Raw genomic sequence first — 22,309 nt, forward strand, 5'->3', positions numbered from 1 at the left:
ACTGAGTACTTGTGAGGAGTATTGTACTATGTATTGTTAAATGATTCAATCACTATAATATACAGATAGTTGGGGTTTTTAGCGAGATGCTTTCCCCGAGAAAATACTGTGTTGATATGTGTGATTGATGCTTCTATGTATGCTTGTGAATGTTTCTGCTTCTGTAAATTGATGATCAACGTAGAGGAGATTATGTATTATACATGTTCCGCTTATAATTGTATGATCAGGATAATCTCTGTGAATATGTGTCATATTATTCAAAATTTCTACATTACGGTTTTACACACAGACAGTATTGGAGAAAACCTTCAATGTTACAGTGAAGGTATAACTGTAAGGTTTCCTAAAACCTAAGGATTTATGAAGGGAGCATAAAGGAGTGAAGAAATGAAGTAATAGAGCGGAGATTGAGATCAAAACAAGTGAAGATCGTAAGGCGTGAACAAATTCACAGGAAGGAAGTCGAATGGGCTGTTACACATTAAGAAACAAAAGAGCGTAAGAATGCATAGGAACCGTTGGATCAGTCAGATCAACATACGAGATTGTGTGCGACAAACGACTAAGATTAAGTCGTGTAAAATAAAGTCAAAAAGATGAATGGTAGAGATTAAATTCACGTGTCGACAGAAGGGTGGAAAACGTGCAGAAGGATGGAGCGGACTTCGTAAGTGGTGGCATTTTTTCATGTACCCTAACGGTGGAAAGCAATATTCTAGGATTTCACGTGATTACCCTTAGTAGCCAACACGTAGCACGAGAAAACTACTTTTCTTGCGTGCTCTCGATTTGATATCGGTTGTGCATGTAATCACGTGAGATGATGCGATATTCGTTGGATCACGCGAGATTGATCAACGATGGAGATCGGCTAAGATAGTTAGTGATCAAGTGACGTGATGACCGTCGGATCGAGGAATGAGATCGACAACGGAGATTTAATGCACTAAGGAGAGCATCGATATATGTGTTAAGGTTTGAAAAACAGCGGAAAGGTAAGGTTTTAAGTGTGGGTTATAAAATATTTCTATTATATGGATATTATAATAGAAATAAGTGGTATTAATGTTTCATGGTAAAGTTTGATAACTTCCGCTTAGACATTCAATTAAAAGACTTAAACTTTGGCTTAAGAGGGTTTCACCATTGATATTGGTGTTCATCTTGGGACATGACATTGACATAGTGTGACATGCAATTTTATTTGCATAATATGGGTAGATGCGGCTTAGGCTGCGTCATTTGGTATCAGAGCAGAACAAGGAAATTCTGTGTGTAAGAATTCTTTGAGAAAAATTAGAATAGAGTTATGTTTTGAAGGTGTGTATAAAGGCAAGAGGAGATTAGATTTTAAATCTGACAAATAGTAGACACATAGAGATAAAGTGTAAGAGAATTTTGTAGATGCAAAGGAAACAGAGAACAATCCTTTCAAAGTGCAGGTGAATGGTAGAACAAGATCATGCAAAGGTCTTGAAGGTAGCGGCAGAATAAGGTGAGAAGATTGCAACAACCTAGAGCAAGGGTTCCAAAGGAGAGAGCTAGAGAGATGAAAAAACACTAAACTCAAAGGAGAGAAGCTTAGTGAAGTATCATGTAGCAAGGGGGACTTGTTACTACAGAGGTTTTGTTGCAGCTCACGGAAAGATCATAAAGGAAATTCCATCGAGGATGTGGGTAGAATTGCTATGGGATGAAGAAGCTAGTAAGAATTTCTAAATGAAAGAAGAGGTGGCCAGAACCTAGTATTTCATTGTGATTGAAATACAAGAGGATAGTTGTGTTCTTAAAAGGGGAAGATGAGTTGTAGCCTAGAAGGAGCAGAGAGAAGTGATCAAAGAGGTTCGAGAGAATAGAGAACCAAGTGATTTCCAAAAGACCAAGTACAAAGGAGAGCTTGGTGATGTAAGTGGCAGCAGGGAGGACTTGCTATTGCAGAGGCTTTAATGAAGCTCATAGTAAGTGAGTGGGGAACTCATGAAGATAGAGAAGAAGATGACCACTGATAGTCATAACAGAGATAACAGAGGTTCTGAGGAGGACCACAACAGAAGAAAAGTGAAGAAGGAGAGTGCCAAGGTAAATGGCAAGAGGATGAATCAAGAGCAGCGTGACAAGGAGATTACAGAGTTAAAAGAACAACTCAATGTACTAAGGATTCTACTAGAGGAAAACCAAAGACAAGGTTGGGTCTTGAGGAAAAAGGAAGTGAAGTGGTCTAAGTTGCACAGAACACTACAACAAAGGCAAGTGAAGTGGCTGGTGGAAAAACTCACAGAAGCTGGGTTGGAAATGGAAGTTTCCATTTGTGAAGCAGAATAGGGTGAAGTTCTAGTTAAAGATGAAGACTAGAGATTTGTGGAAGATATTGTGAATTTTTGTGAGAATTCAGAACAACAAGGAGATATGATGACTAAAGCATCAAGTGAGACCACAAGGTCTTATGTTTTTAAAACTGATAATTTGTGAATGATTGCAGGTATTGTAGGAGAAAAGCAACTTTGTGAAGATGCCTTTAGAATTGATGAAGATCTTGAAGTGAAAGGTGATAAAGAAAATTTCTTAGAAGAGGAAGAATTTGACTGGTTCCAGCAGAAAGAGTCAATGAATGAGTTAGTGAGAGAAGATAATCATTTAAAGTTGTCATAGAGATGGAAGATCAGGATCTTATTCTGATGAAGAACGAAGGAATATTGTCTCAAAAAGGTAATCTAATGAATTTGATTAATGTTATTAGTGAAGAAAAAATGCAGGAGAATATTAATGCAGATGATGGGGCAAGGATAACTCTTGAAGAAGGTTTACAGAGAGACAACAAGGCAAAGAGTATTGAAGAAGAAGGGGAGGCAGATTTTTCTCAAGACAAAGAAAAGACAATCACAGAATTGAAGAAAGAGGAAGGACATCTATTGAAAGATGTTAAGAAAGAAGAAGCCTATGAAAAATATTTAGCAAAGGGAGAAAGGACATCTGATGATTGGTCAATAACAAAGGAAGGTATGGAAAATTGTGTGAAATTTCCAAATTCTACTCCAATTGAAATTATTGAGTTATATAGAAAATTAGACTTTCAAAGAAGGAAGTTGGAAAAGCAGATGATGTATACTCAGGATAAATGGCTGAAAAAGGAAGACAAAGAAATTTTCATGAAAGACAATCATAAGGAAAAGAGAATGGTAATAAAAGTTTAGAAAATTGACATTACAGAAAGAGGAGTTCATTATTGCGAACCAGGACAAAGAGATATAATTGAAACATATGATATGAACGAGAGTTTAAATCAACATATTGATGTGTTGACAAAGGAATTGAAGGAAAACCGAGAGCAGCATACTAAGATGTTACCAGAAAGGGAAAAGGTAAGGAGGCCTTATATTTTTAATTCTGATAATTGTTTTATGATTACAAGATTTGATGAAAATGAGACAAACATGATTCAAGTTGGAGAGTCAGTTTTAGAACTAAAGAAGACTGGAAGTTTCCAGGTCAGACATGCTGATGAGGAAAAAGAAAAGCATGAAGATATCATGTTGGGAGAAGTTAAACTCATTGTCAGAATTAGTCAAGGAAGTGAAGAACAATTACTAAGGCTTGTCAGGGAAGAGAAAGGAAAATATGCTAGAATTGGTGAACAACATAGTGATGTATTTGAGAGGAATCAAGTAAAAGGGGAATTGGAGGATAATTTATTTCTTGAAAGTAAATTTAAAGATATTGAACAGAGGTTGTTTGGAAAGTCACAAGAGGGTAAGGATGAAAGGGTGGTAGTAAGAATCCGACAACTTCAAAGAGAAGACAGTAAACAATAGTTTGAAGATGAGTGGACAAAGTACAACAACAAATGGCAAAGTAATTATCGGTCAAAAGATAAATTGGACATAGAGATTGAAATAATAATAAGATTAATGATGAAGGTGCCTCAGAAGAAAGCAGAAGTAAGAAGGCCAAGCAGCAGCAAGAGAAATACAACATTAGACTGTGAAAGCATAGCTAGTGGGGCAAAGGAACATAAAGTGTGGAAACCTGGAGAACAACAACAAACAATAGCAACAACCAAAGACAAATTACAAAGAAAAGTATGGGATCCAGGAAGACAAAGGTCAGAAGCACATGATCAGGAGATCATGATTATTTTAACTTGGGGAAAGGATCATCCAACCCAACAATTTCATTATATTCTAGTTAACTTAGGGGTTCTTGTGTTTTCAAGGAAGTTTGATTCCTATGTATGTAATTATTAATGTTTTGAGTGATTGGAATAAGAATTAATTAGATATTGTGAGGATATTTGTAAATTCTCTCGAATGTAGGAGAACATGAGTGATGATGAGTGATTAGTGGAGATTGAGAGATTTGGAAATCAATTGTAACTCTTAGATTAGGAATTGGTTTCGTGATTTGGGGATTAAAGAGGAATCTTAAGGATTAGTGGAGTCAAAAGTGGAATTGGAGGATATTTAGGATTTAGTTCAGTAGATTAAGGATTTGAACCAAAATTGGTTAACGAAACCTTTTGTATAAATGTAAGCCTAAAAGGCATAGAGTGGGAAATCAGTTAGTTAGTCAGTCAGTCAGTCAGTCAGTTAGGCCTATGGGCAGGAAAGGAAAGGCCACTGATATAGAACATCAGGTTGAGAAGGAATTCACTGTGTAAATGTTTGTTTAGTAATATAGATAACTCAATTTCTAAGTTTGTGTGGTGTGTATTGAGTAATTGAATTATAAATTGTGTGTGGATTAGAGTAATTCTACGTAACATAGGTTGCAGGTGTGCAGAATCAGAGAAGAAGTGCAGAGAAGAGTGTTACGGTTTTACACACAGATAATATTGGAGAAAACCTTCAATGTTACAGTGAAGGTATAACTGTAAGGTTTCCTAAAACCTAAGGATTTATGAAGGGAGCATAAAGGAGCAAAGAAATGAAGTAACAGAGCGAAGATCGAGATCAGAACAAGTGAAGATCGTAAGGGAAGAACAAATTCACAGGCAAGAAGTTGAATGGGTTGTTACACATTAAGAAACAAAAGAGAGCGTAATAGTGCACAGGAATTGTTGGATCAGTCAGATCAACGGATGAGATTGTGTGTGACAGACGGCTAAGATTAAGTCGCATAAAATAAAGTCAAGAAGAGGAATGGCAGAGATTAAAGTCACGTGTCTACAGAAGGGTGGAAAACGTGAAAAAGGACGGAGCAGTCTTCGTAAGTGGTAAGCAGTTTCTCGTGCGCCGTAAAGGTGGAAAGAAGTATTCTAAAATTTCACACAATTACCCTTAGCAGCCGACATGTAGCATGAGAAAACTAATTTTCGTGCACGCTCTCGATTTGATAGCAGTTGTGCATGTAATCACGCGATATGATGCGATAGCCGTTGGATCACGTGAGATTGATCAACGGTGGAGATCCACTAAGCTAGTTAGTGATCGGATGACACGACAACTGTCGGATCGAGGAATGAGATCGACGACGGAGATTTAATGCGCTAAGGAGAGCATTGATATATGTGAAAAGGTTTGAAGAATGGAAGAAAGGTAAGGTTTTAAGTGTGGGTTATGAAATATTTCTATTATATGGAAATTATAATAGAAATAAGAAGGATTAATGTTTCATGGTAAAGTTTGATAGCTTCCGCTTAGACATTCAATTAAAAGACTTAAACTTTGGTTTAAGAGGATTTCACCATTGATATTGGTGTTCATCTTGGGACATGACATTGACATAGTGTGACATGCAATTTTATTTGCATAATGTGGGTATATGCAGCTTAGGCTACATCACCTACCATAGGAGAATTAGCACCAAATGATAAAATATAGTTGGTAGAATACATAGTTTTGCAGAAGAGTAAATATAGTTGGTAGAATACATAGTTTTGCAGAAGAGTTATAGAACCACAAGATAGTGGCAACATAATCAATGTTAGATTGGGAGTTTTGTAGAAGAGTTATAGAACCATAATATAGTGACAACATAATCAATGTTAGATTGGGTTGAATGGACAATTTCCAAGCAAAGAAAAAGGTACTCCAGGGAGAAGGTAGAGGAAAATTTTCTTCACCTCATGCAGTAAAGATTTTAGGGACTAAAGTCATCCCTAAATGGGGTCGTTTGATATTTGTTGGATCATCATATAATTTATCATCTATATTGGTGCACTTTGGGTGAAAAAATTGGAGGAATTGGCATGCAGGAGCCATTTTAGTGTTGGTCTCATTTTGAAAAGTTGGGGTTTAGAAATTTATGAAGCCATTTTTAGGAGTCAAAATGATGTTTTTTAGAGTTTTGATGTCTATTATTTATGCACCCACCATTGATGTTGATATACATAATGATACCTTTCCAATGGTGTAAAAGTCACCTCAATCAAAGCTTGTATGTGAAAGTTATGCATCCTGCAAGTTGATCTACCTTCAAGACCACCATCGTATGAGTTAATGCCACATTGCCCCTCCATTACTCACACATGGGGAGATAGCCATGTGTGGAATTTCAAAAATATTCTAGAAGGCCTAAAAATTTATCACAATTGAGGGTTGAGGAATTCAAAACCCTAGCCGTAGATGGCTACCAAACTATGTTAAATACTAGGCCGCTAGGAGGAGAAGGGGTTACATTCTTTAGCATTAAATCTTGATCCACGGCTAAGAAAAACATAAGAGTGGTATTTTGCAAGCATAGTAATGGAAGAGGATGTTTCTATAGTAGCCATTTAAGCTACAATGTCAAAAGGAAACTCCATAGTGAGTTCCCATGACTTTGTATGTGCATTTTATAACTAAAATGAAGATAATAGAGCATAGACCACACCTTCTAATAGGGCTTTCTCTCATATTCATTTTTTGAGAATAAATCTTGTGTTCAAATGTGTGGATGATGAATAATTACCCCTATTCTGTCATTTTTATATTTCAATATTCATAAAATTTGAATAAAACTAACAATTAAATATTCTCAAATTTAACCAAAAAAATAATTTGCATAATCTAAAATTTTATAATATTATAAAATCTATTGTAACAAATTGTTCCAACCATGATAATATACGCTTCATAAACTAAATATAAAAATCTATCTCTCCGTAACTTAAAATATCTAAAGATCACTTACTAATTTTATAATTATTATAATTTATATGCATATGATTTGAAGTTCGTTAAAATGATATATATATGATTGCTCCTTTATTTCTTTTCGAACATCGAACTTTTTGTTCAAATTTTTCTTTATAACTACACAAAAGACCGTTGCATGTGAATTAGGGAGATACATCTCTAGTATTTTGAGTTTTAGATTTTGTTAGAACTACCTTAGAAAGTTGAGGTAATTATGGTTTCTACGAAAAGAGAAAAAATATTAGAAGCCATTTGTTTAAAAGCAATAAAAATATTAGAGGCTATTTGAGATTTTGTTAGAACTACCTTAGAAAGTTGAGGTAATTATGGTTTCTACGAAAAGAGAAAAAATATTAGAAGCCATTTGTTTAAAAGCAATAAAAATATTAGAGGCTATTTGTTTGAAAGCAATGAGTTGTTCTGGAGTTTTAAATTTTGTTAAAATTACCTTAGCAAGTTGAGGTGATTATGGCTTCTACGGAAAGAGATACTATTAAAAGTTATTTGTGTGAAAGCAATAAGTTGTGGTGTAATATAATTTTATTGTCATAGAAATTTCTTCAACAAGTGGCTAGACATTAAATCCAATTTTCATGGGGTTTGTGTGTGCAAATTTTTCATTTTTCTTGAGGATTTACACCTTGAAAAGATATTTGCAACTAGTCTATCTTTTCACCTAGTCACTTGTTTACCTAAAGGGATTATAAATAAAGCTTCATGTGTAATTATGAAATTTTTATTTAATTTTACCAATATAATTTATGTGTATTTGTTATTTATTATTATTTTTTTTTTTAATTTTTATTGTTAATTTTTCTGTGAAAAATTTAGTATTGAAAGGTAATAACATAATGTTTAAATACGTTAAATTTAATGTGTTAAGATCTACTATTAAGGTTAGGATACTAAATAAAGTTATTATTTGTTCTATTTTTGACAAAGATATAATATATTTCAAATTTCTAAATTTAGGTTTCTCTGATCCATATTATTTTAAGAAGAGTCTTTTCGGTAGAAATTAGATAGGAGAAAATTTTGTCGACGCGTTTTGAACCAGCTAGTGTGGTTCATCATTAGGACCAGATGAAGATGCAAATCACGACACAAGCTTAAATAGAGGGCGATGTATAGACCAAAAATAGGAGAAAATTTTGTCGACGCGTTTTGAACCAGCTAGTGTGGTTCATCATTAGGACCAGATGAAGATGCAAATCACGACACAAGCTTAAATAGAGGGCGATGTATAGACCAAAAAATCAAATAACAACTAGTTTATGAAAATTAATATTTTATTAATGATAATATTCATATAACGGTTAATATAATGACTAGTTTAAAAATAATAATATTATGATTTATAATAATATTTTAATAATGATTATTAAGATCAAATAATATTCCTATAATGGCTAGTTTAAAAATAATAACATTATATTTTATAATAATAATTAAGATAACAAAATAATAATAATAATAAAATTAAGAAAGATTGAAAAACTTAAACATTAATAAGAAACAAACAATCCAAGTCAACCAAATACAAGAAAAAAATATAAAAAATAAATAAATAAAAAATAACATAAAATAAAATAAATAAATAGCAGTATTAATAAGTCAAGATCCTATAACAAAAATAATAATTAAAGGAGACTAAAATTAAAACAAAACAATCAAAAGGGAAGGTAAATATATATATATATATATTTTATAACGGCTAGCTTATGAAAACTAATATTTTAATCATTATTATTAAGATAAAATAATATTCCTATAACGACTAGTTTAAGAATAATAATATTATAATTAAAAATAAAATTATATATATATATATATATATATATATATATATATATATATATATAGATATATAAAGAAATAATGAAAAACATAAACAAACAATCCAAGTCAACCAAAAAAAGGGGACAAATTCAGATATATATATATATATATATATATATATATATATATATATATATATATATAAGTCAAGACCTATTAATGAGTCAAGATCCTATAAGAAACATAATAATTAAATGAGACTAAAATTAAAACAAATCAATCAAAAGGGAGAGATTTATTTATTTATTTAAGTAAGAAAATGGATCAAGCGAATATTAACATTAAATGAAAATACCTATATAGAAACAAAAAAAATCATAAATAGAAATGTCAAACCTAAAAAACAAAATAATTCTCAAACAGAAACAAACTAGGAGGACAGGACAAGGACCCAACTTCTGTTAATATTCCAACCATCATCTCTATTTAAATTATTGGGCCTTTTTTCGATTTCCAAGGCCTCCTTGAATTTATGATGATGGAAATGAATAACCTTGGCAATGACATGGGCTTCCTCAATGCAGATGTGATGCCTATATTTTTTTTGCATGTTCTGCCAAAGTAGAGGAGCGGGTCCTGCCATGCTTGATGTCAGTTGCATGCTCACGAATCCTTTGATTAATCGAGCGACCAGTCTCACCAATGTAGGGAGTCCCACAAGAGCAAGGGATAACATAAACAACTTTCATATTTTTAGGGTCCACAGTGTCTTTAATGGATCTTAGGGAGCTTCAGATGGTATTTAGAGGCCTAAAGGTTGAAGGAACCTGTCGACGGTGCTGGACCCACCAACATTCAGGGGATCTCCATGATATGAAGTCCCATTCGGTGTAGGAGTCCCATTCGGTACGATGGCCCGATTGTCATTATCTTAAAGATATGCCTTAGCTCTTGCTTGTTAGCACCTGGGAGTGGTTTTCTTTGTCTTTGAATAGTGAGGTTCACGTGCCTAGTGAGTGCTTAGTGTTGCTTGTGTCAAAGTTTTTTCACTATAGAGGGAGAGGGTAGAAGTGACTCTTAGGTTTAAAGGGAATAGTCCCAACTCTGCTAGAGACACACAACACAACATGACATGTGTAGCTTCCGGCAGAGTAGTCCACACATATGCGACAGTCACACACACAAGGTGAACAAATAACACGTACAACACCCAGCGGAATAGTCCACATGAGTGTGATGACTTTTATAACAAGTTTACAAGAATGAACCTGTCGAGTGTCCAACGGGATAGCCCACATGGGTGAGACAACATTAACAACTAATACAACACATTTCCAATAGCATATGTACTAAAACAACTGAAATAGTTTAACTATCTTAATACAAGTTAAAGCAACATGCATTACAAACGTCCAAAGAATAGTCTTACAAATGAATACAATACATGCGTGAAAATGTGTTGGCATGTTAACAGGCTTCTGGATTAAGCGAAAGTTCCAAGACACATTCGTACATCATTACATCACTAACCCTGATAGCGAGGCGTTGGAGCCATTTCTCACTCCTCAAAGAAAAGATTATAGACTCTCCAGACTATGTGGGAGGAGCCAAGGTGAAAATCCTTTTGCATGTACAAATGAGGGGTATTTATAGCCAAGGGTAAAACTGGCCCTTATAACTATTCTACTTCCCTCATGACTGTTTGACTTACATGACTCTTCAACTTTACATGACTCTTCATATTTACATGTGGGTCTCTTGGACTTCCATGTTACATTACATTGATTACAACAGCGTGGCCCACAGGAGTGATGTGGTTGAGATGACTCATGACATGACTCAAAACAACAAAGATGGTATGTTCATGTTGCTGGTGGTGTGCATGTCGAGTTGCAGTGCCACTGAGTGATGGATGTGCTCTTGGTGTATCATAGATTCACCTCCACATGGCAAGGTGTGCAGATTCTTTGATGGTCTTGGTGTTCACATAATTTTGCATGTGCATGTCTCTCCTTCACTTGTACTTGGCATGCTTCGAGTGTTTGCCCATTCGTGAACAATTATCCTAGCATGTGCTCCTTGTTCATCCCATTCGTCGTCGCATCATGTCTCATCCATGTACCTATATCTGCAATCACTCATGACGAGATGACATCAAATCCAGAAATCTCCTAGTCTACTATGATACATCGTATTTCACTATCAGGTGTAGGTGATCGGGAGAAGGAAAAGGCTCTAAGACTGTGTAGAGCATATTTTAGGCTAGGATGTGGGCTCCGGGGCACTGTTAACAAAAATTGCGCAGAGGTCGCTGGGAGGCTGAGATGGGAAGTCCGGATCAATAGTGACTGTCTACGTAATTTGGCTCAAATGGAGGGTAGATTTGCGCAATTTTTCTAGGGAGATAGTGCAGGTAGCAGGGGGAGACTGGTAATGAAAACTGCTCAATTTCTCTGAGGAGGTTGGCAGTGGGCTGCTGGAAAAAACTGCGCAGAGCTGGGAGGTTGGCCTGTAGGACATCCCTATGCAGTTTCTGGGTTGAGAGGAATGTTAGGTAGCTGGGAGACTTGTCATGAAAACTATGCAGTTTTCAGGATGAGCAGCGGGCTGACTGATAGGGTGATTGGCTGGAAAAAATGTGCAATTTTTTAGGGCAATGCAATGACATACAACGGGTGTTTATCCCGCATGTTTGCGTAGTTTCATCAGTCAGCGAAAGAGAGCATGCTTAGTAGCTTCTGCGTAATTTTTTAGAGGAGTGAGGCTTGGGGCCACTGCCCTGTCAAATTCTCGGGTTGACTAGCTGGAGACTTGATGGATCTGTTTGCGAGCAACATTGTTTGGGATGACTTGCTGAGAAAATTCTACGTTGTTCTAGGTGATAGTTAGTTGGGTTGATTCCAAGATTGCGCAGTGTAGACTTCCTAGGAGACAACCTCAAGCTTTTCTAAATTCTAGGCAGGAGTACATGATCATAAAGGGTTGAGACTACGCAGTGCAACTCAGCAGAGGTCTAACTATTGGAGGGTGGTTCGGTCGACAAGGTTTCGACAAAATTACTAAGTGTGTGAACGAGTGACTTCATATATGTATGACCTTGTGAACACACACTTAACATGAATTGACGACAAGACACCCCGAACCATCAAGACAAAATGCACTCAGTGTGATTGACCGAAGGGTACGAGCGACAAGCGTGACACTTGTGATAGATGTTCAGACGATCACAATGACACTTGCGCAACAATACTTACAACATTGTGTTTGAGTGTAATAGATGTTTACATAGCGAACACAACTCAAAAACAACCTTCAGCATCACTAGAACGAGGTCGCAAGCATGACATAGAAATCAACATACCGGAGACGACAGTTGGTCAAACAAGTGAAAAGGAAGTAAGACATGTAGAAGAAACACATAAAATAACTTTTCATGTTTGTGCACATGCATGTTACTGAGGACAAGATGTTATGACAATGACAAGCAGTCCTGCAAACTCAACTAAGAGGTGTACTTCGAAAGGTGTCTTTACTTTCCATACTTACCCTCAAGATGGTCATGCATCCGAAAAAGTTTGCATGCGGTCCTAATATTTTCTATTACTTGGTTCCTTGGTCCTTCTCCTCAACTCCTTGGTAGCGATTTCAGCATGTCACCTTTTCCTATAGTCACTGGGAGGTAGATCTGCGCAATTTCAGCAGATAGTGACTACTACCGAAATGAGGCCTTGGGAGGCCTGTTTGCACAGTTTCTGCATGCAAGACAGATAAGGCAATGTGGAAAACATTACATAGTTTTGAGGCACATGATACTGCTGAGAGATGGGAGTCCTAAGAGGACACCTCTGCACAATTTCTGAATGCAGTGTAGCTAGACTTTTTTGCGCATTTGTAGAGAGTAGTGCTGGTTTCCTGACTACTTTGTGCATTTTTGGAGAGCAGTGCTGGCTGAGTTCTCTGCAAGCTGTGGGGTTTCAATAGGAAAGGGAGGAAGCTTGATGGTTGTAGAAGCAAAGCACACAGTTCCAGGAAGCTAGATGGGGCTAGGTTGCTTGGGAAAATGGCTAAGTGTGAGATCAGTGAAACATACGTAAAAATTGGTAGGACTTGACTGTGATCACACATGGACACTTAGTAACACAACATAGACCATTTAGAATTCATAAGACATACTTTGCTTGATGCAACAACCTTCATGACAAGAGTGTGTGAAGTGAGTGTGAAACATGTCTATGTGATGACAACCATCACACACAATTTCCTTGAAGCAAGATAACATTCCCTTTGCGTGATAAACAACAACCCCTATGCCTGATGATGACATATGCTGCATAAAGATTAGAATGTGGACAACTCTTAGGATCAAGGAGGGGAGCTTGAAATCATCAGCTTACCAACAAGTGACCAAGGATGATCGATTGCAAGATCCAAGGTAGGCTCCAAAATTTGCATGCGAACCAAAATTTTGGAGGGTGGTTGTAAGCGCTACAACAGAACCTTATGCTTCTTTAGGATCCTTGCAATCTTGTATGTAGTTCCTTGGATAAAAGGGAGATGAACCCCAGAAAAATGATCCTTGGTTTCTCCTATGTGATTTCTACCAAAAAGGCTCTTCTTAGTATTTCAAACTATTAAAACTTGATTTTGAATATTTATAATTTTTAGCCAAAATTCAGAGCATTCTTTTGTAAAAATCATTCTTAGATATTAATGGATTTAAACAAATTTTTATTTATTTGTTCAAATCATGATACTTCCTTTGTATTCATAGTTTCAACATTTCAAGTTTCTCATACACCTTGTTTTCCTATGCACTTTTCCTATACTGCATTAAAGCAAATGTAACATATGAATCCTAGAGCCATATTTTCTTCTCCACCTTATCCTAAACTCAAGACCTAATGTGAAGAGTTGTGGAATATTATGATTTATTTTCTTCTCCACCTTATCCTAAACTCAAGACCTAATGTGAAGAGTTGTGGAATATTATGATTTATGTTTTGGTATTTGGAATTAAAGGGATTAACTTTTCTTCTCTAGATATTTTCTATCTTAAAACAAAAATATTCTAAAGCAAATGCACCTTACTTTTAGTGTTTAGTCTTAAATTATTTAGTGCTATATAAAAAAAATGTGGATGACTAAAAATGCGTTATTGAGTTTATAACCATTCATGGTAATAGGGATATAAGAGTTATGGTAGGCATTCAAGTTACAAATATTTGTGGCTTTTATATGCTTGCCTATGGGATTTAAAAGCAAAAATCTCATGTACTTACAAATATTTTAATATTGGAATTATATTCCCTATAAGGGAAAGCTTAGAGTCATATTCAAGGTTCTTGTATTTTCTCTAATAATTTTTTTAATCAAAATTAAGTGGAGATTCTAAATAAGGCTATTGTTGATTATATGGTTGATCATATCACTAGTGGAATTGACAAATACTTAAAATATCTTTAATGTATTAATTCTTAAAGTCTATTTTGTTGATCTATGAGCATAAAATGTGTTAAGTCACCTACAAGACTGTATAACATTCCTTTAAGTACTAGGCACTTTCCCAATCGATACATCAACCCATGTGAATTTTCATGTATTTTCGTAAGTTTATAGCATCATTAGAGATTACATATGTCATTATTTTCACTTTTATTATCCACTTCACATTGACTATATGTTTGTCCTCAAAATTAGGGAGAATAGTTTGTTGATAACATTAGGTTTTAAGGTTTATTATTTTCACAACAATGCATAATAAAAAAGTTATACATTTTAGCTTATCATATATACATGCCAATCACCCATATCCATTATTATGGTTACCAAAGTAGGCCCATATTAGCTTTACATCTATCAAGTGCTCAAGGAGATCAAATATTTCGAAGAACATATTATCTTAGAGTACAAAAATAATTGAGAAAATATTTGCATTTCCATGTATTTGATACCTCTTTGTGCTTGATAAATATAGGGTTAAGATGGATCTACACTAGTATTATTTTGTTTTTCCATTCACATTAATGTTTTAGATATGTATTTATTTGTTTATTATAAGAGTATTAAACTAACTTAGATATTATTATTTTTTTTTTTTTATTTTAGTTTTTACTTATTCCATTTCAATGTTACATTATCTTATGCATCTCCCTCATACTACATTGTAGAATATACCTCTAGGCACAATGAAAACAAGTTTGATTAAGTATAATGTTATGTGTTGTATAGCCTAATGATCCTATTTGAGGATGTCTTTGGAATGAATAGATTAATGATTTCAATACCTTCTTATGTAATATACTTTGTGAATTACCAGTTGGATATTTCGACAAGCTAATGCTTCAATCTTTTTCCTAAGTTATTGCTTTAAAATGAATGTTAATTTTCTTTGTAGAAATTATGTGTGATATAATTTCTTCGTGTTTTGAGACTGGTGCATACCATTTGTTATATCAAGGTGGTATTAGATTTCACTACAACATAGTGTGGAGCTTGTTGAATCATCAAACAAGTCTTTGCCATGGAAATACTCATAAATATTTTTCTTCATGGTTGAAGTGAAAAAATTGAGTGTATAATTATTTAATAATAATACTATGACTCATGATTCATATATATATATATATATATATATATATATATATATATATATTTGAAATAGTAAATGTTGTCAAAATGGTCCTCAAGCCTAAGCATTTCCTTGATATGTTGTGCGTTTTGATTTGTTTGCAATATGTGAACCATTAACATGTTATAATTTTCTACAAAGATTGTGTATGTTCCATATATAAGGTGATTCAAAATGGTTTATTATATAGTTTGTCATTTATTTCAATACTTTTGGGTAGAAAAATTAGAGGTATTGGCTTATAGGCCTATTTTATTGGTCAATCCCAATTTAGAGATTATGGGTTTAAAACCTTCCAAATTCATTTTGAGGTATCAAATGACACTTTTGGGGGACAAAAATTTAGGAATATAGCTTCTAGCCCCTTGACATTATTCTACACACTTAGCTCTCCAATGATGCAAAAATCACCTCAATCAATGTTTGTATGTGAAAGTTATGCCTCTCTCAATTTGACCTACATTGTTGACTACTATGTTACCAACTGGATGTCATGTCAACATCTATCAACCACACATGTGGGGATATTCATGCGTGGAAGCTCCAAAACCCCAATACTAATTAAGATTTGAAGCATGTAAGAATCCTAAACCTAGGTAACACTTACATTATGTTAGATATTGGGCCACTAGGAAGAGAGGAGGTTCCATTCCTTTAGCATTGTACTTATAAGTAGAGAATCTAGGAGTGGAATTTGAGAGCACAATAGGGGAGGAAGAAGATTATATAACAATGATTCAAGCCACAATGTCAAAGGTGACTCCATAGTGAGTGGCTAGTTCTTTGTACTTGCATATCATAACCAAAGAAAAGAAAAGAAAACATAAACACAAGCCTTACTTTTTAGTTAGGTTTTATTCCATAGAGTTTCCTAGGACACATATTATGTTCATTTTTCTGATTGGGTTTTGTTCATTTGCTTATTTTGTTCATTTACATATTTTAGTTATTTCCATTATTTCAAAATATTGCAACATTTATTGTGATGAACTATTCAAGTGAAATTTCCACAACAATTTATAGATCATAAGGACATTTTCTAGTGAAATCACTCAATAACAAGGAAAACTACAAGGATCCAAAACTATAAAACCAACCTTGATGCCAGTCATATAATGTTTGATGTTGTTTGTGTAAAAATATTCAAATTTCCATTACTTTTATAGAGTTGAGAAAATTTGGGTGATTTTCAAAATATATCATTTTTATCCTATATAATTTGGTTGAATCATCTCACAAATAATGTAAATTGACGAAGTTGTTTCTAAAGGAAAATTTAAAGAGAAGATTAACCATCAAACAAACTTTAGCCCCTATTTTTTTTACTACAAATAATATTAAAAAAATGAAATAAATTGCATGTTTTTAATTATGTCAATAAGGCAGTCTATTTTGATTCAATAATCAATAATTATGTCTATAGACATGTCTATTTTGGAATAGAGGAATTTTGATTTAATTATCAATAATTATTGGGTGGATGGTAGGGATTTAACCTCCACAAAATATTCTAAAATATTCATAATAGTATACACAAACAAACATTGAGATTTATATCCAAAGTAGTTATGCCCTTATTTCACTTTTAATTAATCTAATTAATTAAAAGAATATCATATGAACACGTGTCATATTAAGTGAGTTAAGTAGTTATGCCCTTATTGCACTTTAATTAATCTTATTAATTAAAAAATATCATATGAACAAGTGTCATATGAAGTGAGTTATGGGTTTTTGGGCATGTGATATTGATAAATCGTGGTATTGGCCTATGGTATTGTAAGAAAGCCTCTTTATAGAGATGTATTATTGGGTAGTTTTGATGTTTCTTATGAAATTAGCAACCATTTAATTTATATGGCTCTCTTAGTTATTAGGTGGATGGTAGGGATTTATACTCCAAGGAATATTTTAAGATATTCCTAGTAGTATACACAAATCAAAAGTTGAGATTTATCTCCAAAATAGTTATGTCCCTTTTTCCCTTTTAATTAAATTGATTAAATAAAAAAATGTTATTTAAATAAGTGTCATATGAAATGAGTTATGAATGTTTTTGAGTATCTAGCACATATAAACCATGATATTAACCCATTATATTATAACAAAGCCTATTTAAAATTAAAAATTTTTATAACAAAGTAATGCTAGATTTCCATAATTAAAAATCTTATTACATATTTTTTTATATAATTACACTAACTATAATTTTTCATACGATTTATATTAAAAATTGAAAAATTTTACACATTTTAATATTTTTCAATTTTAAATATAAATTATTTAAAAGACATCCATTAAAAACCCATAAAAATGACATATACCCCTAATTCGGCTGCAATAAGAAATAAAAAATGGCAACACAGGGTTCTTATTTAGACCGAAAGTTTCCGATGGTTGAAAGGGTCAAAAAGTTCAAAATAAGAAAAAGACAAAAAAAACAAAAAACCAAAAACCATTCTATTTTGTTGGTGGTAAAATTTCACTTTGCGCAGAGTGAATGGAAATGAAACACTGGATAGCCAACTCTCTTATGCTAAAACTCTTAAAATATTAAAAAAAATACAAAGTATAATTTAAGGCCCAAAACGAGAGCGAGAGGGTCCAAAACTCATACATTAACACTTTTACCATAAAAAAAATGTTGATTTTTGGCAGAAAAAGTGGGTCTATCATAAAATATCATCGAAGATCATTATTTAAAAGGCTTCCATTAAAAACCATAAGTCCATTTCGAGGTTAATAAAACTAAAAAAAAAATAATAACATCTATTTCCACCATAAAAACAAATTACTAATGGCAAATATATGATGTTTTATTACGCCGTAAGGCGTTTCCTTTTGAAATGAATTGCCCAGTGGATGACGTGTCCTATTGTTGACCGTGGATTTATGGTGTTAGACGATTGAACCAAGTTGGGTCGTTGATCCTCACACTGTCATTTTGTCTCCCAACCCATTGGCCTCTCTGTCTTCAGCGTTATTCCCATTCGCCTCTCTGTCTTCAGCGTTATTGTTCAGGCTCGAACACTTATAGTGGTGCGAGTGCTAGCACATCCAAATACGATCCAGATTTAGCTTCAGATCTGATCTCCGTAGAGTTCGGACGGTGGCAGATTAAGCATTTTTTTCTGTCGAGCCTCGCATGGACTCTGGAGGCCTTTCATACGATGGTCATGATTTTTGCAGACTATGAGCCCAACTGGCACTGCAACATAGAGAAACCCTTTGAGGATTTCCTTTCCATGAAGCACGGGTTCGAATCCTGCAGTTCCACGGGATCTGTGTGTTCCATGGATCGGGCGTCATGGGATTGGGACTATACGTCGCGAGTTCGATTCCCTCGGCCTTGTATTGCATCTTCGTTCTGCCGTTCGTTTCAGAGTCCCCGCGGTCATGTTAGAAAAATTCGGACGGCGAGCGATGCTGGTCTCCACAATGCTGTTGAGCGGAGTGGCTTCTGTGGTGGGAGGCCTGATGTCGGCCCTACTCCATGTTCACAGTTCGAATCCCAACTCCACAATGGGCATGCCAAGCTAGGTTGTCGGGCGCATGCGGGGATTTCTGAACGACGTGCAGTTAGCATGTGGCGTGGTAGCAATATTCGGCATGGCGGGAACTTATAATTTGATATATATATATATATATACATATGCAAGTTGTTTCCAACAGTAGTGAGGAACGCAGCGCTCATACTGAATCCCCAACCACTAAAGAGAGGGAAGATATCGGAGAAACTGATAGCCGTGCTTCAGATAGGGGTTGGAAAATTAAATTATTGAAAGGCAGGTAAAAAATGATATTTATGCCAGTAAAGTATATATGTATATGTAATCCACTTCCCCTGGAAAGGCAAGTGCAATAAAAAAAGCAACTTAGAACCAATAAAAATTGATATTTATGCAGTAAATTAGTTCTATTTCATGAGTTCCCGACTGGCCAACCCATGAAATGTTTGGGGTGTGCTCTGGTCGTTCTAAACACCCCTCCTCCCATCTCCCCATTTCAGCTATCCTGGAAACTTGTACACATAGTTCAAATTCAATTCGGGTGCCCAGAAAGTTTGTTTTCCAATCCAAAAAATGGACTTATGCAAATGGGGAGATGTGCTTCCTTTAAATTCCAGAAGGATTACATTTGGGCTAGACTATCTTAGGCATTGCAAGTGGCCCAGTTTTGGGGTCTTCTAAGATGAACCATGCATCACAATCACTTTTGTTTTGCCAAGCTGCAGCAACAGGGAGTTGCTCTTTCCATAAAAATAAGACAGTGCTTAAATTTTGTCCCAACCGTTTATTGGTGCTGTGGAAGACTAGATCTTTGGTGCGTTGCCTGACACACCATTGAACAATGATCTCATTGGTTGTTCAGCTGAAATTTCTATTTTTTGAAATTGCTTACTTTATAACATGTTTTTAAAGGCAACACAACATGTTGCAACTTGCATGACAAGTAAGGCAACACAACATGTTGCAATTTGCATGACAAGTAATGTCCAACTGTGGGACATGCAAGGACAATGGGTTTAAATTTCTATTTACAATTGTGCATCAATTACATATAAATAATGACTTAACTTAAGCCAAAATATGTTATAGCCAAAATATAACAAGGGAGTCTTACTAAGATTATGTTGGATATGTTACAGTTGGAGAGTCTTCCTGCAATGGTAGCAGGGGTCTGGTCCGATGATCCTACCATGCAGTTAGAAGCACCAACTCAATTCAGGAAGCTTCTCTCTGTTGGTAATAGTCTTGAGTATATGTATCTTTATTACCATTTTATTTTGTCTTTAGGAAATGGCCATCTGAAAAAATATATGTGACAGAAGGTAGTCCTCCAATTGAGGAAGTTATCGCTGCGGATGTGGTCCCTCGACTTGTAGAGTTTCTTGCAAGGGATGATTTCCCTCAGCTTCAGGTATGATCTGTTTTCCAGTTGAGATTCTAAGTATTGAATTGGCATTATATTGTGGTAATCTAATATCGTTTTAATTTGGTCATATTATAGTTTGAGGCAGCCTAGGTTTTAACAAATATTGCGTCCGGAACCTCAGAGCATACCAGAGTTGTGATTGATCATGGAGCTGTGCCCAAGTTTGTGCAACTTCTTAGTGTTGCCAGTGATGATGTCAGAGAACAGGTTGCATTTTGTACCTTTCCATCCATTTATGTTACTTAAATATTTTTGAAATTTGCCATCTCTATGTTCAATGTGCTTTCTTTACAGGTCTAAGGGTTCTTTTGAACTAATTGAGATAGTAATGTTCGTTTCATTGTAAGGACCATGTATTACAAAACGTAATGTCGATGATGTACATTTATTAAGCTCCATGGTGTGGTTTGCCTCTCACAATTTTAATCTGTTTGATGGACCGTAGGTTTTAGGTTTTGAAGATCTATTGAGGAGTGGTATTTGCAGTCTCTGCTCTAGCCAGCGAACGGACTATTTAATCGACGTGGGTGTTTAGAGGGGAAAAAAAAAGTTATGGCTGAACTGGAGCATTTGCTGCTAGAAGCAGCTGGTCGAACATCTACCAATGATGGAAAGCAAAACCGAAATCCTGCGAAAGGGAGACTGGAAGATTCTGATTCAGATGATGGCAGTGACTCGAAATACATTGATGAAGATGATTCAGATGATGCTGGGACAACAAATAGGAAGGCTTCTGGGTCAAGAATGCCACTGAAAAAGAGATTTGATTCTGGTGACAAGGATGATGGTGACAGGGGTTGTTGTGATGATTCCGATAGCGAATTATCCATAGGAAGTGATTTAAACAAAGATGATGAAGATAGGGAGTAGCTTTGAAGATATTAGAAGCATAACAATAAGGAGATCAAAACTTTCCAAGTGGTTTATGGAACCATTCTTTGAGAATATCATTTTGGGCTGCTTTGTAAGAATTGGGATAGGAATGTCCAGGTCAGGACAGAGTACTTACCATCTTTGCATGGTAAAAAATGTTGATGTGACAGACCCTGATAAACAATACAAGTTTGAGAACCGCACCACATACAAGTATTTGAATTGTTTCTGGGGTAGCAAGAGCAATGCAACAAGATGACAGATGGCCAGGGTGTCTGATTCACCTCCACTTGAGAAAGAGTTTTCATATTGGGAACGGGAAGTAGAACTCAGTGGTGGTGGGATGATTAGTCGAGCAGAATTTGAGGAAAAAATAAATGCGCTAAAAAAGATAAATGAATTTGTGTATTCTGCAGAAACTGTAAAACAAATGTTGCAGGAAAAGAAGTTGGCTTCCAAAAGGCCATCGAATGTGGCTGCTGAAAAGGACAGGGTTAGAAGAGAGATGGAGCTAGCGGAGAGCAGGCATGATATTCAGAAGTTGAGAGAACTAAAGTGAGATTGAAGGAACTAGAAGTCCTCTCTTCAGAGCAAAAGCAAGGATGCAAAAGCCTTGATGCTAGTAGAAATGAATAAGAAAAACAAGGCTGAAAATTTCAAGAACGCTTCTGAGATCAAGCCTCTAAACCTTAATCTTAAATCAGTTGAAGCAGGGTATGATCCTTTCACTCGGAGTTGGACTCAATCTCAAAATTATTATGATACAAAGGTGAAGGTTGCTGAAGACAACACTGATGCGAACAAAGAGGCAGATGCAGCCAAAGTAGAGGAAGCCATAGCAATAGAAACTGCTGAGGATGATGGAAAGCTTGTCGACACTGATGCTCCTGTATCAGAAGATGCAAGGGTGTATTCTTTGCATGATTTTGAACTTCCAATTTCACTTGCTTGACTGCAGAAGTATGGGGGTGCTCAAGGG

At 35.1% G+C, this 22,309-nt stretch overlaps 1 pseudogene; it reads left to right on the plus strand.

The window, feature by feature from the left end:
- The first annotated feature begins 21,916 nt into the window (after positions 1–21,916).
- On the plus strand, positions 21,917–22,309 carry LOC149142794 (protein RTF1 homolog pseudogene; annotated as a pseudogene).

This window comes from Pinus tabuliformis, chromosome X (genome assembly GCF_031772625.1).
Source record: "Pinus tabuliformis cultivar Carrire ecotype Pingquan chromosome X, CPIR1, whole genome shotgun sequence".
NCBI lineage: Eukaryota > Viridiplantae > Streptophyta > Pinopsida > Pinales > Pinaceae > Pinus > Pinus tabuliformis.